The sequence below is a fragment of the Ornithodoros turicata genome, chromosome 1 (genome assembly GCF_037126465.1).
Source record: "Ornithodoros turicata isolate Travis chromosome 1, ASM3712646v1, whole genome shotgun sequence".
Lineage (NCBI taxonomy): Eukaryota > Metazoa > Arthropoda > Arachnida > Ixodida > Argasidae > Ornithodoros > Ornithodoros turicata.
The window spans coordinates 9949378-9963204 of NC_088201.1; positions in this window are offsets into that span (position 1 = coordinate 9949378).

The following is a 13827-nucleotide window of genomic DNA, read 5'->3' on the forward strand; positions in this document are numbered from 1 at the left end:
GAGAAAAACGGTCATAAAGCGAGTATGTCAGATTAACGGGGTCATATTAACGAGAGTTCACTGTAATTGATATTGGAATAAATTAAGGCAGTTGTCTACATAATGCCATAAAAGTAGAAATATGTACATGTGTAGTCTAAGCTTCTGAGAAAGCTTCTCCTTCTCGACGACTAAAAGGGAATAATCCGCCATGCCAGTATATTTTTATATATCAAAAAAGTTAATTAGCGTACAATTGCTATTAAGCATCGAATTTCTACAGAATAGAATCCTAGAACTTCTTTAGATCTGCGTAGAATTAGAAAGGTTGCCCTCATGTGTGCGAATTGTCAAAAAAAAAAAAAAAAAAGCAAAAATAATAAGGTTCCACGTGCCGTCGGACACCGTGTAAATGTACGTAAAATATTGTGCACCTGACGCAAAAACGTTTTGAACATGCAAGACAGGCACGCATTCCACTGATGGTGCGCTCGGAGCTGACTGCTTGTACTCTCGGCCTGTACTCGCGGCGCAAATTCACTAAATTTATTTATGTCTGTTTATAAATCGAAGTAAAAGTAGCTAGAGCTTCTGACACAGTTATTGATTGCCCTGTTGAAGTTTCTCAAAACTTGGGACGTTTGAAGTTGACCTGAACGTTGCGTACATGGTTATTTTTGCCACACATATTTGAAACAGCAGCAGCTCGTTACCCAATGGGAAGCGAGCATTACACAGCGGAGCTCTCGTCACGCTACGAAGATTTGGAATCCTAAATTAAAAGCTAGCATTTCAGCTGATACAGTGTGAACTGTGCTCTATTTGGGGCGTTCTTTGCTTCCCTAAAGTCATCACAAGGACTACTGCATCATCCTCAAGTACGAAATCGGTAAAAGTCCGTGCACACGACGTGCATCATGAATAAAAAAACAACACACACACACACACACACACACACACAAAAAGCAAGAAGAACTTTATTTAAATGAAGATGAGTGCGGAATTTCATCGCCAGGGGCGATACCCTACCCCATGGCTGGTGGTAATGTGAGGCAGGTCCTGCAGTGAACGGAATTTAAGATACGGTGTAGTCCGCTTTCATTTGAAGTTTCTTTGTACATACACACACACACTTCGGTGGTGCTGCGTTGCTCCGTTACTCTCGTTTACCTGAAGAGGAAGAAGAAAGAGGTGACTTTCTACGACCTGATTCCCGTCAGTGGGATATATGATGAAGAAACCCGAACATAAATCTCACTGGGTAAGGTTCTGATATAGTATTATGTTCTCTTCCGCCCCGTAATGGGAAGCGATGTGTACGCGTATACTTACAGCATCTAGTTAATAACTGCGCCGTGACAGTAGTGTGTTTTGTAGACTTTTGCTATCAATATATGCTTTCGTAGGTCATTGAGAAAGGAAGGTGCCTGCGGTGTTAAAGAAGGAAAACGAAATGCAGTTAATCGCAGATGAAGTAGGTAGCGCAGTCAGTGTGTTCGAGCACCACATGGACAGCTTAGTTTATTGGTAGAAGGCAACATTTCCCTGAGTCTGGGGCGGAACTAGAGACGGGGACAAACAGGTGGACAGGTTGCCATCTACTAACTTGTACCAGCTCACTTGCGTATTATCCATATGCTCTTAGTTTATTGATATCAGAATAAGCAATGTAATTCTAAGGTGCTGCACAGTGGTACGTTGCGCGCAGGATATGAGACGTCAATTAAGCGTTACACATAAGTCTCCACCACGACGACGATGCTAATCAAAATTTAATGATATACAAAAATCGCCACTAACTTTCCAAACTTTTCCCACTTCCTTATCGCTATCTACTATTGTGTCATTTGGCCACACTGCAGACGCAGCCGCTCCATCAGCCCTCTTCGATGCAGCTGAATCATTCATCTCGTCAATTCTAATCGTTTCTGATCTTTAATCCAGCCCTCAACCTTCATCCTTTCATCAACCTTGGCCCTTTGGCTGGGTGTTACACAAAGAGTAGAAGTAGTAGTAGTAGAAAGTAGAGTATGTCGGCACAGTTCCCTTAGAAGTCGGCCCAGGACGCACATTCCCCCAGGCTTCAGTCGTGACGTTGCCCACCTCTGTGAGGTCGACAACAGCGAGCCCTCTCACCCGCACATCACCACCACCACACCACCACCACACCACCACCACACCAGTAGAAGAAGGTTACCCTAAACGAGCGTATCTGCAACGTCCTGGCATTACACTGTGTTGTGCCTAATGCTGTCCGAGGCGCACCCATTGGAGCTGCGGAATTGTTCATCACAATTCTTCATTCGTAATTTTCAGTGTTCTCTCATGGCAACCATACATGCACGAGGCTTTGGCCCTACGTGCACGAGGCTTGTATCCATCATATCATAAGTATAGACATTTTGACATATTTCGTAATAAAATTTACGGTCGCTGCCGTCGATTAAACTGGGTGAATAACCGTGTATTCACACGAGCGCCTTTTCTGACTGCGCAGCGACTGAAGGAGGATAAAAGGAGGTATCAGCGTAATCATCCAACCATTCGGTCGCGGGCGGGGCTTATCGTACAGCAGAATCTAGGAAGCGCCCACGTTCTTATCTTATTTTTGGCGAGATATGAAAGAGCCTTGTGCAACGTCACTGCGCTCGGCAGCTCCGTCCGTCAGAAAGAACCACGCGGATATAGTTTGTTCGCGGGGCACAGAATGTGACGGCTGACGCGCAGAACCTTCCCGGAGGATGATAAAAAAAGAAAAAAAGCCACCTTCTGTTGCCAATGTGACAAGCTCTTTTGTTTTTATCTAATACACCTGGTAGAGCAACACTCGATTTTGTGGAAACTTGCCGGTGAGCAATACCGAAATGTATACCATGGAAACATGCCATGTGAGAACAGATCGTTTTTGAAATGAAAAAGAGACACCTGGATGCCGAAGCAACGGTATGTGTGTACACCAAAGCACGTTTTGGGTCCCCATATTCACGGCGTAGTCGTTGTATTAGTTAAGAACGCGTTAATTATTAATAACGAGTTGGCTGCATGCTCGCATTCCAAACCAAAAGGTAACGGCTCAGGATGCTGGGAGTTTCGTTTAAAAACGAGAAGATGTGTGAGCAGTATGTCGCACGCCAGGTAAGCCAAAGGGGCTCAAAATTTAAGCCACGAGCCGGCCACTGCGGAGGTGGCGCATATTCATAGTTGTCTTACATCATAAATTAACCGTGTAATGCTATAATATTTTAGGGCTGTAATTACACAAGCTTACAGGTAGCACCCTGTGTTCACCATCACGTCTTGCAGTGCGCTCGCGGGAGGCCACTGCGTGCATACATTGTGTCCTTGCAAGCATCAACGAGGACGAACAGTTGTAATAAACGGAGCCAGTTTTCCTCGGTTTCACTATTTTTGCGTGTTTGCCATCCATCGCGGCCACAAAGTTTGGGAACTGCCACAGCGCTTCAAAGTAACGTGTTTTAAATCTGGATAAAGCTAGTGCTAAAAATGCAACATATTGTCGAACTTATGTTATAGCGTCTCGCTTTGTCATAGCATTATTTCGTAATTATTCACTGGGGGAGCTTCTTATACGTGACATACGCGATATCCAAAAAGTGCGAATTCGTAAATTTCGTTTTGTCCCATAATTTTATATGTATGGATGGGACGGTAACGTATCCCCCAACCTCCCTCACCCCCAAAGAAAAAGAAAGGTAAAGATCAGGAAAGATCATAAGGGTTGTTTGAATGGGAGAGGATCATTTCCAAGAGAGGTTCTTCTCCCGTTCTAATTGCACTACCAACTGTGCGAGTTCATGGTGGTGAACTCTACCTCGCTATGCCACCGGTATATGCGATGAACGTTTTACTGCAGTGAGTAGTGTACGAAGGCAGTAGACACAAAAACATGGCCTGTCCAACGCCTAAAGCAATGGAGCCAATGAAACGCGGGAATTGGAAGCTCCCAGAGGAGGGGATCGTACCTGAACCATCCCATTTCTGCACTCTAAAAACTGAACTTCAGGGCATAGCAGGCTATGCTCCAACCATGGCCACGAGCGATAGGGTCATCGCTTCTGATTCGAAGAGAGAGGAGGGCGAACGGTTTTTTGTGTCACTTATCATAAATCCGAATTGACACAAGAGAGGGGGACAAGATCGGCTCGCCGTTGTTTTCCACACAGAAGTGGGCGTCGTCACGACTTTAACAAAAAGAAGAAAAGAAGCAAGCCGGATGGAGGATAGAGTTGCGTAGAGGGTGCATGAGTTCGTCGGGGGCAGGAAACTGTTAGATGGGTCTTGGAGCAAGGCCTGCCTGCTGCAGAAAGAGGACGAGGTTTCTTGCTTTAGCAGAACGTGCAGCAGAACTACCACACACACACACACCATTGACACAAAAAGGTGTACGCTCCACTGTGTCTTCCAATCAGAAGTGAGCCAGGGCTATTATTCGCGGCAATGGTTGGCGCAGAGTGTGCTATGCGATGAAGCTGTTTTTACTGTGTTCTAAAGGTGCGACCTTTACGCCACAGCGTCTCTGCTTTAGATCACACTCATCACCGTCACACTGCTGCGGCGTCACGGTAGAAAACGAAGGCACACAGCCTTCATAGCACTCTCTCCTACACTCTTTCCCGCTCAGTCTTATTTACGAACGCTTTATGCATTTAGAGGCATGTTTAAGCGCACATAATTCGAAGGAACCTGTTGCAGATGGGTTACGGAAAAAAGGATCACTGGCTAGTATAATGTCCCGCATATTCATCTCTATACTCTCCTTATGCACTTTGATATGCGGAGCAGAATGTATTCAAAAGCGGCCGCATCCATTCTCAAAACCTTGCGGTAGGCACACGGGTCCTCGTCTCGTAGCTCCCGTAGAAGGCTATTTTGCAGACCGTGCTCTTCCCTCAACACCCATTCTTTCGTCCATATCTTCCTTAACCACTTCTTTTCATGGCAGCATTCACTATCGTCAATGAGAACAGCAAAAGCCACCAATTTTCGCTTTCTTTCGTCCATTGCGTACCTAGCGCCGTGCACATAAAATTAATGCTGCAACCTTCAACCGCAGCGTGAACGTTATCCCCGGCATCTGAGCTGACAGCACATTGGAACACTATCTGTGTGGTCATTCCAGAGGGGCGTAGCCTCAGCGCCTTATCATTTACCCTCTCGCTCCTTCAGTCGCTGCGCCGTCAGAAAACACGCTCGTGTGAATACAGGGTAAGGAACTGCAGAACAAAACCAATGTGTAAAGTGAGCATTCCCACATGCATACTCTTTGTGTGACAGAGCACGCTTTACAGGCTGTTGCTTAGAAACCGTTACGCCGTCAACAGCAGATAGTTTTTATTCTGTGTTAGCGCCGCGAAAGCAACTGCGGCTATGAGCGGAGCACAGATGTGGACAGATGGAAAGAGGAAATCAGGAAGGAGTGGAGGATAGGGGAGTTAGTATGCGTCCTGGGCCGACTTCAGGGGAAACTGTGCCGACATTTGTCTGGAAAGTCTTGCAGAAAACTCAGGAAAAAAACTCGGACAGCACAGCGAGTGGTAGGATTCGAACCCAGCACCTTCCAGTGTAGAGCACGACCTTGGCTGCTTTTAACCGCTCGGCTATGCCGCTGGTCAGCAGCTTGTGCTTGTTACTGTTGTGTAGTGTGGTTACTGTTTACTAAACTTCATGCTGACCAGGATTAAGTCCGGATACGTCTTGAACGATTTACCAACTCTGTGCTGGCGTCGTGTTTCGATCTTCATTTGTGCAGTAACGTTGCGCGAAAACCTAATGGGAAAACCTTAAAGGCAAACGAAGTGACGTCGTAAGAGCTAAGAAGCGACATGATAAACGCGTGATAAATATTGTGGCGCGAAAGTTTGAACATTTATATTAACCTCTAAGAAGGGTCTTTTGACTTCAACACCTATAATATGGCTTGCGAAGCAATAAGAGTGTGCAGCGACCAGATTTGAACTGGCTTGACAACAATCCGCTTTCTATGTTCTCTAGTTTTAAGCGCGCAGTTATCTAGACATATTGTTGTTCATGAGCACTCGAATGTCGGATTCATACCTACACGAAACATAAGCTCGGGCCGACTACACCATCGTCCATTAGACTTGCTTCTGAGGGATTGGCCCGTTCATCTAAGACGACGATCGCTCGGAGACATTGTTAAACGTCTTATGGACACAGCGGCTCTTTCCGCATATCAATAGCTATATCACACAAACAAAAACATACTTACTGATTAGTCATTTGGAGTAGCCGGCTCCTCGATTTGTACGAACCTACATGGAATAACATATTGTGAATGGTGACACGTATTGCGATAGCTGCCGGAAGGCGCAGTCCGTCACAGTTTCTGCTTGAATCATAAAGCATGTGCCAAACGCCAGTGCCGCTTGCGAGCGAGACGACGGAAATACCCGGCACCGTGTCGTGTCAACAACTGATAGCGCCGATGAAACGGCTTTCCAGCTATAACAATATGGATTCTAAACGCGAGACAATGATGGCTGTCAGGACAGCACGTTCGTGTTATTTGTGCTGCCCATGTGTAGATGTTCTGTGAATGCCTGTGGCTCTCTGGGCGTGATAGCCTCATCAACGCGACGGTTTGTCTTGCTCTATAATTCTCTGTAAAGAGATCTTTCCACATCGAGAGCGCTGACGCTTCAGTACTCCGATTAAATAATGCTTACGGGATGACGCCATTACTAGCAGGTCAACGAGTGCGTATATTGGGAAAAATCCTACTCATTGCTAAGAAGAACCAAGGTTACACTGTAATCGCCTTCGAGGAACAACGCGTAGGTGTTTTGGTGTTAACTTCTTGGTGAGTGTTGGTTGGTTCTACGCGGAGGTCCCTTAAAAGGACTATCTACTCTCGAATACAACTTGATACCACTGTCATGCGATTTCTAACGGTGTTCAGGACCAGCACGCCAGCTATTTTCAAACGATGGTTGAACTGTAAGCGCAATTGTTTAAGTAGCGCTCGTCATACAAATAGAACTCTTGTTTGCAGCTGTGCTCGCTGCAACGTTTAAAGAGCGCGAGACTTCCGGCGAGCTTCTGCTGTGAGCAAAGTAAAAACAACACAAAAAGCAAAATAGTCGGCAGTTCTGGTTTTCTAGAGTTACGGATTAAGGGTAATTAGCTGAAACAATTTTATAAAACTGGCCATCCGCTGCAACAACGATCGTGATGGAATTGATGCGATTGTGAAACCCAAAATGCGTCCAATTTATACCTACTGCTGGAATTTCGTCACTGTGCGAAGCATCCGTCAAATTGCACGCATGCCGCGAATCATATGGTACAGGTCCCGACAAAAGTTTACGGGACACGCGAGCGGTGCATTTCCTCCTCGCTGCGACGCCCTACACTGTAAACTTTTTCACACCTTTAAAGGTGTGCGCTATGAACATTCAACCTGGTTGCGTAACATTGCATCTCCAGGATGATATTTTACAAAATTTGGAAAGCATTACTAAAGGTCAAGTGTCGGTGCAAATCTTGCTTTCGTTATGTCTTAAATATCGTAGGTACGAGCTAGTGCATATATGCATCGCTATCGATAATCGAGCACGCGCAAGTGTCTACAGATGTGATGTGATGTGATGTGAATAAAGAAAAAAATGGGGATGTAAGTTTCGACGAAGTCAAACTGGCTACCCCAGTACACTTAATACAGAAAGTTCAATCTGATGATGAGATGATGAAAACGCAAAAGGATGATGTCCAGAGACGAACAGAGATGATAATTGAGTTCAACATGTAGGTCAAAAGTTCAAGAGCTGCGCCCAAGTTAGAGTAAAGTGGCGGAATCACCGGGGGCACACACAGGACACATCACACATTCACCGTGTCATAGGATGTCCATAAGCCCGGTTGCATGCAAAAAGTCTTCAAGTGCCCTTAGAGCCTTGTCGGACGAAGGAGGACCTAATAGCTTCGTGATGTCGAAGGCTCGGGAGTCCAAACGAGAGAGGCTTGTCTCTAATGCCCTTCGAGCATCGACGTACTTCTGACACCTGAGGAGGATGTGTTCTACATCCTCTACAACGCCACACTCACTACAGTTCGGAGAGTCTCGCTTTCCGATTTTGAAGAGGAGACGTGCGCTGTACGGTACATTGAGCCGTAGCCTATGTAGGACAGTTGTCGTTTGTCGCGTAAAGGAAGGTGGTACTCGAAAGCGTAACCCTGGGTCGACCTTATACAGAAGCGAATCCCGAGCCGATCCTGTTAACCAGGAGGTATTGCACATTCTTTGTTTTAACTCGTTCAGCATTCGCGCCGCGTCACCCTTGGTGAAATAAATGGGCAACACCTGGGCGCGCCTTAGTTGAAGAGCCCGGCGTGCAGCAGCGTCCACAGCCTCGTTACCTGCAATGCCACAGTGGCTAGGGATCCACTGCATTTGGATGTCATGACCTTTTAAAACTGCTGCATGGTGTGCGTGTAAGACATCTTGTGCTGGTGTCGCCAGAGATCCCGTAGTAAACATGGTAGCTAGGGTCTGTAACGCACATTTTGAGTCGCTATAGATGGTCCAGCGAGCAGCTGAAGATTGTGAGTTGATGAAACTTATTGCCAAGAGGACTCCATAAAGTTCAGCGGCCGTTGCAGAGGTGACGTGAGACAGCCGCACCGCTCTCTCAATATTCGCCTCCGGGATAACAAATGCACACGAGGAGCCGGATGATGTCGTAGAGGCATCCGTGAAAATCTGCATCCTGCCTGCGTAGCTGTTTAGTAGCTCAAGACTGAACTGACGAAGAACATGCGTTGGTATATCCTTCTTTCCCGGGAGTCCAGGCACACTAGTTCTTACGTCAGGAGGCTGCAGGACCCATGTTGGGATATCTGGTAATGCATGTGGCTTGTGTTTCGGAATAAGACCACGTTGTGTCTGGATAGCTTGGGTAAAAGAAGAGTGGTGACGACTCATAATGGCTCGAAGCTGAGGATGGCGATGGTGACGCGTTGCCAACCGCACGTAGTGGCGGAACGTTTCTTGCATCCTGAGAGCTGATACAGGTGGTTCCCGTGCTTCTGCCATGGGTAAAACGTTTGACGTTGCTCGAGGAAGGCCAAGACAGAGCTTGACGCCCTTTGCTAGGATAGACTCTAACACCTTCTCTGTGGTAACAGGGAGGTTGTGTAGCAAGGGGATGTGATGCGCAACCATCTGACTTATAAGAGATCGGTGAACGCTGAGCATTGCCCGAGGAGATGTGCCCCACCGGGAACCGCATAAGTAACGAAGAACATTAAGACGACTGTCTACAATACTGTTGAACAATGTTGAGATGTTGCAAAACCGAATGTTTGGAGGACAGACAACACTCGAGTAAAGAAAATGTGTGCGAAACTGTGCTCCATTATGATGTTACCAAGATTACACCTAAAAAGGCGTGCGCCATGCACGTTGTTACACCTTTAAAGGTGTGAAAAGATTTAGAGTGTAGCGGCAAGCGGAACCGGCTTGTTCACTCATTCAGAGGGGTGGAGGAGGGTGCCGGCAGCGACACCAATTCAAACCACCTTTCGAGCACATTCAAGCCATACCGAAACCACCGCGGTGTGTCGCTACCAGCGCACTCGCTCATCCCCATCTGAACGAGTAAACGACCCCATTTCCGGTCGCCGGTAGGGTGTCGCACCGACGAGAAAATACACCGCTCGCGTGTTCCGTAAACTTTTGTCGGGACCTGTACCTTGTAAGGAAACTGAAATACTTTTGCGGTGACTGTAGCGCCTATTGTCCATCCTGTGGCACGCCTGAGTCGGCGGAACATCACATCTTGCATTGTCTTGTGCCACTATCACGACAGGGTGACGCAGACGTTTGAGCTTTCAACAGTTCGAATGGGCCACGGTAAGATTCCTGGAACCACTTCTGGTAGCCTGTAATGAGCGAAAACAATTGGCATTGCTGATTGTGGAAATAAATTATCAAGTGTGGATTCGCCGATGCCGGCTAGCTTTCGGTGGCCCCGACTGTGGGAGCGTGAGCTGCTTCCAGGCAGTGAGACAGGACTCCGCGCACACGTCATCCGCAAGCAGTCATTGCCCTCAGCGCAATCGTGCCCTCGTCGCGGCCCATCTTTTTCAGCATCATCAAAGGGAGTGGCAAATCCAGTTCTAGTAAGCGTAGTGGGACTGTACTGTCCTCCGTAGCGACCCATCCGGAGTGTCAGGATTGTTCGCACGGTGGCACGTACAAAAAAGAATCTCTCAATGGGAGCATTGTTATTCGGCATGCAAGATACAGTTTCCGTCGGTGTAAGGTGGACTATCTTCATACGTGATTCTCCTACCTTAACGACAATACACATACCTATTCATATTTGACATTTAAACATTTTCGAGAGCATTCCTGTGGACATTGTGTCGTAAGTTTAGTGGTTTTCTAGTGGTTTAGTTGTTTTACATTCCGAAACACGAATCGTATAGAACAAAATAGAGAACCCGGCTAAATTTGAGCTATATTAAATAAATAGCGAAAGGCCAGTGCCAAATCAATATATTGGAATCTTCATTTAATTTTTTTACCAAATCAAAGCAATGTTGGAATCGTGCCAATAAATATTTCGAGGGGTTCCAGAGCGAAATAGCGCCTGAACGATATTGCTTGATATTGCTCTTTGTACTGGAATAAGATCGGCATATCGGTGTTTCACTTGGAAACCAAAGCGTGTCAGTCTCCCATCATCGTCCGGTTGGATTGTGTAACGCTAGGCATAGTCTCACTTAGGCGTGTCTCAATTTCGTTCCGCTTTACCGTCAAACGGGACGGCATGTAGAGGGGAATATGATACTCCTTTCGGTGTTCGCATTGAGCTACATGCAAGAGATACAGAGCAGTATAATGATGAAACAGGATATCGGAAGTTTCGATGCCAGGTTCGTAACTTATATAGCAATTTGTGGAATACTTTGCAATCTGAAGTGCAGTGCTATGGCTATGCAGGCGAAACCTCCGGGTCCCTCAGGGACGTAGCTACATGATATTGTAGCCGCAGCTACAACATTCAGCTACCCCAGCACCCAGGTATTTCAGAGCACGAGCGCGTATCCCGAACCTTCGTGGTTCGGTTTCATCTACAGCTGATCACTAAACGACTCAACATTGTGGAGCGAAGTCATTTTTATTGCTGCACAAATAGGTGACCCTGACTGCTCCAGAACAACCACCGCCGAACCGGCCATGACTGTATCTCCGACTGTCCGCTGATTTCTGTTCTGGCATGATGGTATACAACCACCACCCATCGCAGCGCGGAGGGCTGGCTTCCATCTACAAACTGCTGTTGCTCATCTAGCCCATCAAATCGTCGCCAAGCTAGCGCTACGAAGCAGGTTGCGTTCTCACGCGGTCCACCGCCTAATGTACACGGCACCAACTTGCTTGCGTCAACCATTTTCCGGGAACACTGTCTCCTGGTACCATCGCTCTTTCGGTGCCGCTGCCCGCTGCTTCCGACCACCGTGTTGGAGTGCCAGTCTGAACAAACTACCCGGACTGGTAACGGCTAGCATGCCCGGGAGGTCAGAGAGCCGCATATTCTTTATCACGGACCGCAACTCGGGCACGGAACTCGGGTCATCGCTTCCACACCGACACCGGCGCTGACGTCAGTATCGTTACACCAACACCAAGCGAGAAGCGTCACCGTCACTCCGAGTACACCCTTCAGGCCGTTAGCTCCTCGCTAATCGCCACGTACAGTGAGCGGTCCGTCATATCAACCTCCGTTTCCGGCGAATCTTTCGGTGGGTGTTTGTCGTAGCCGGCCTTCCTCATGCTATCACAGCTATATGCCATCATTGGGGCGGACTTCTTGTTAATTCTTCAGCCTACTGGTCGATGTCCGCCACCGCGAACACGTTGACGACGTAGACACGTCGACGACACAACTTCCCTTGCCGTACGGGGAGCCGTTTCCAGCACTACTAACAACAGCCCGTTCATCAATATTCGTCTGCCGACATCGTCAAGGAGTTGCCGGCATTACCCGGCAAACCCATGCCGGCACTTCACCACGGCGTACCGTGACACATCACATGGTCACGCGGGGTCCACCGGCGTCCGCCCGTCTAAGACGTCTGTCACCCGAACGCCTTATCGCGAAGAGGGAGTTCGGCCACACATTGGAGGACGGCATCATTCGACCCTCATTGAGCATATGGTCATCCGCACTCTACATGGTACGCAAGACCACTCCGGGAGACCGGAGACCTTGTCTGGACTACCATGCCCTTAGCCTTGTGACTGTGCATGACCAGCGAACATCCATGGAGCAACCGTCTTTCCCAAAATTGATCTGATCAAAGGCTACCATCAGATCCTAGTTCCTCCGCCGGACATTCCGAAGACGGCCATCACAACCTCTTACGGCCTCTTCGAGTACGTAAGACTACCTTCGCAACGAACAGCAACTTTATTTTGAGATGATGAATGGGGAGTTTCATCGTCAGGGGCGATACACTACCCCAGTACAACGAAAACGCAACGCCGCCCAGACTTTCTAACGCTTTATTGACCAAGCTCTGCGCGGCTTAGACTTTGCGTTTGCTTACCTAGATGACATCCTCGTGGCCAATGCATCTCCGGAAGAGCATCATAACCACACCCGGAAGCCAGTCTCGCGCTTGCAAGAGCATGGCGTAGTCTTCAATGCCTCGAAGTGAGAGTTTGGCGTCCCATCTCTCAACTTCCTTGGTCATACTATCACGGTAGACGGCATTCAGCCCCGTCCCACGAGGGTCCAGGCCACCCGGAATTATCCTCATCTGCCACCCGTCGATGGCTTCTAACGTTTTCTTTTGCCCCACTGTGCTGCTCTGTCACAGCCATTATACGACCACCTCAGCGACATCTATCCGAGAGAAACTTCCTCCACCCACATCGCGTAGACACCAACTGCGGACGAGGCTTTTCGATGCGCTAAGCAGTTCTACATTGTGGAGACTACACAGAGCTTACGGAAGAAACATGTGCACCTAGTTTCGTCAAAGTAGGGACTGGACAAAACCCGCATTCAGCGAACCGTACTGCCGATAGGCGGACCATATCACCTCCTCAAGACACTCCCACAGACCGTGCCCTGACACTCCTAGCAGCTGAGTCATCCGTTTGAAGTTCAACAAGAAGCCCCGGACCCAACAAGAAGATTATGCACCAAGGAGACGTCCCTTTCAAAACAGCAGTACGTAACGCAGGCGTTTCATCAGCCCCGTCCGCCTTGACATGAAGCCCATCATCAAGTTCACGTCATCGACTACAGTTCTGGTATCCACCACACCCGACATCGTCATTCGTAGCGGGGGGAGCCTTGTAGTGGAATGTACAAGAACAGCAGCCAGCTACCTCACAGCACGAACCTTCTTGGTTCGGTTCCATCCATTGCTGATCGTTAAACGGTTCAACATCGTGGAGCGAATCACCTTTATTGCTGCACACCATCATTCTTCCGCGAAGCAAGCCATAGGGGCCGTCATGGTGAGAACGCCTCGACCTGCATTTTCAATCGAAACCTTTTCTTGGTTGAGTGGAACATGCGAGTGAAAAACGTTCTCATGGAAAGATCTATATTTTATGGCGGCTGATTGTGCAAGTGACTGTCCGGTCTACCTCCAACCCTTTTCGGACACTAGTTGCATGTGTTGGCAATAGAGGTGTGAGCGAACAAATACTCTTCCTTTATTTCGACCCATGCTGTCAGCGCATCTAATCTTGAAATATGCACCTTTGCCCGAGGAGAATACTTTCTTTCGCGTTTGTTGGACTCGATCAAGAAAAGCTTGCAATTGAAGATAGGGACCCCGCTG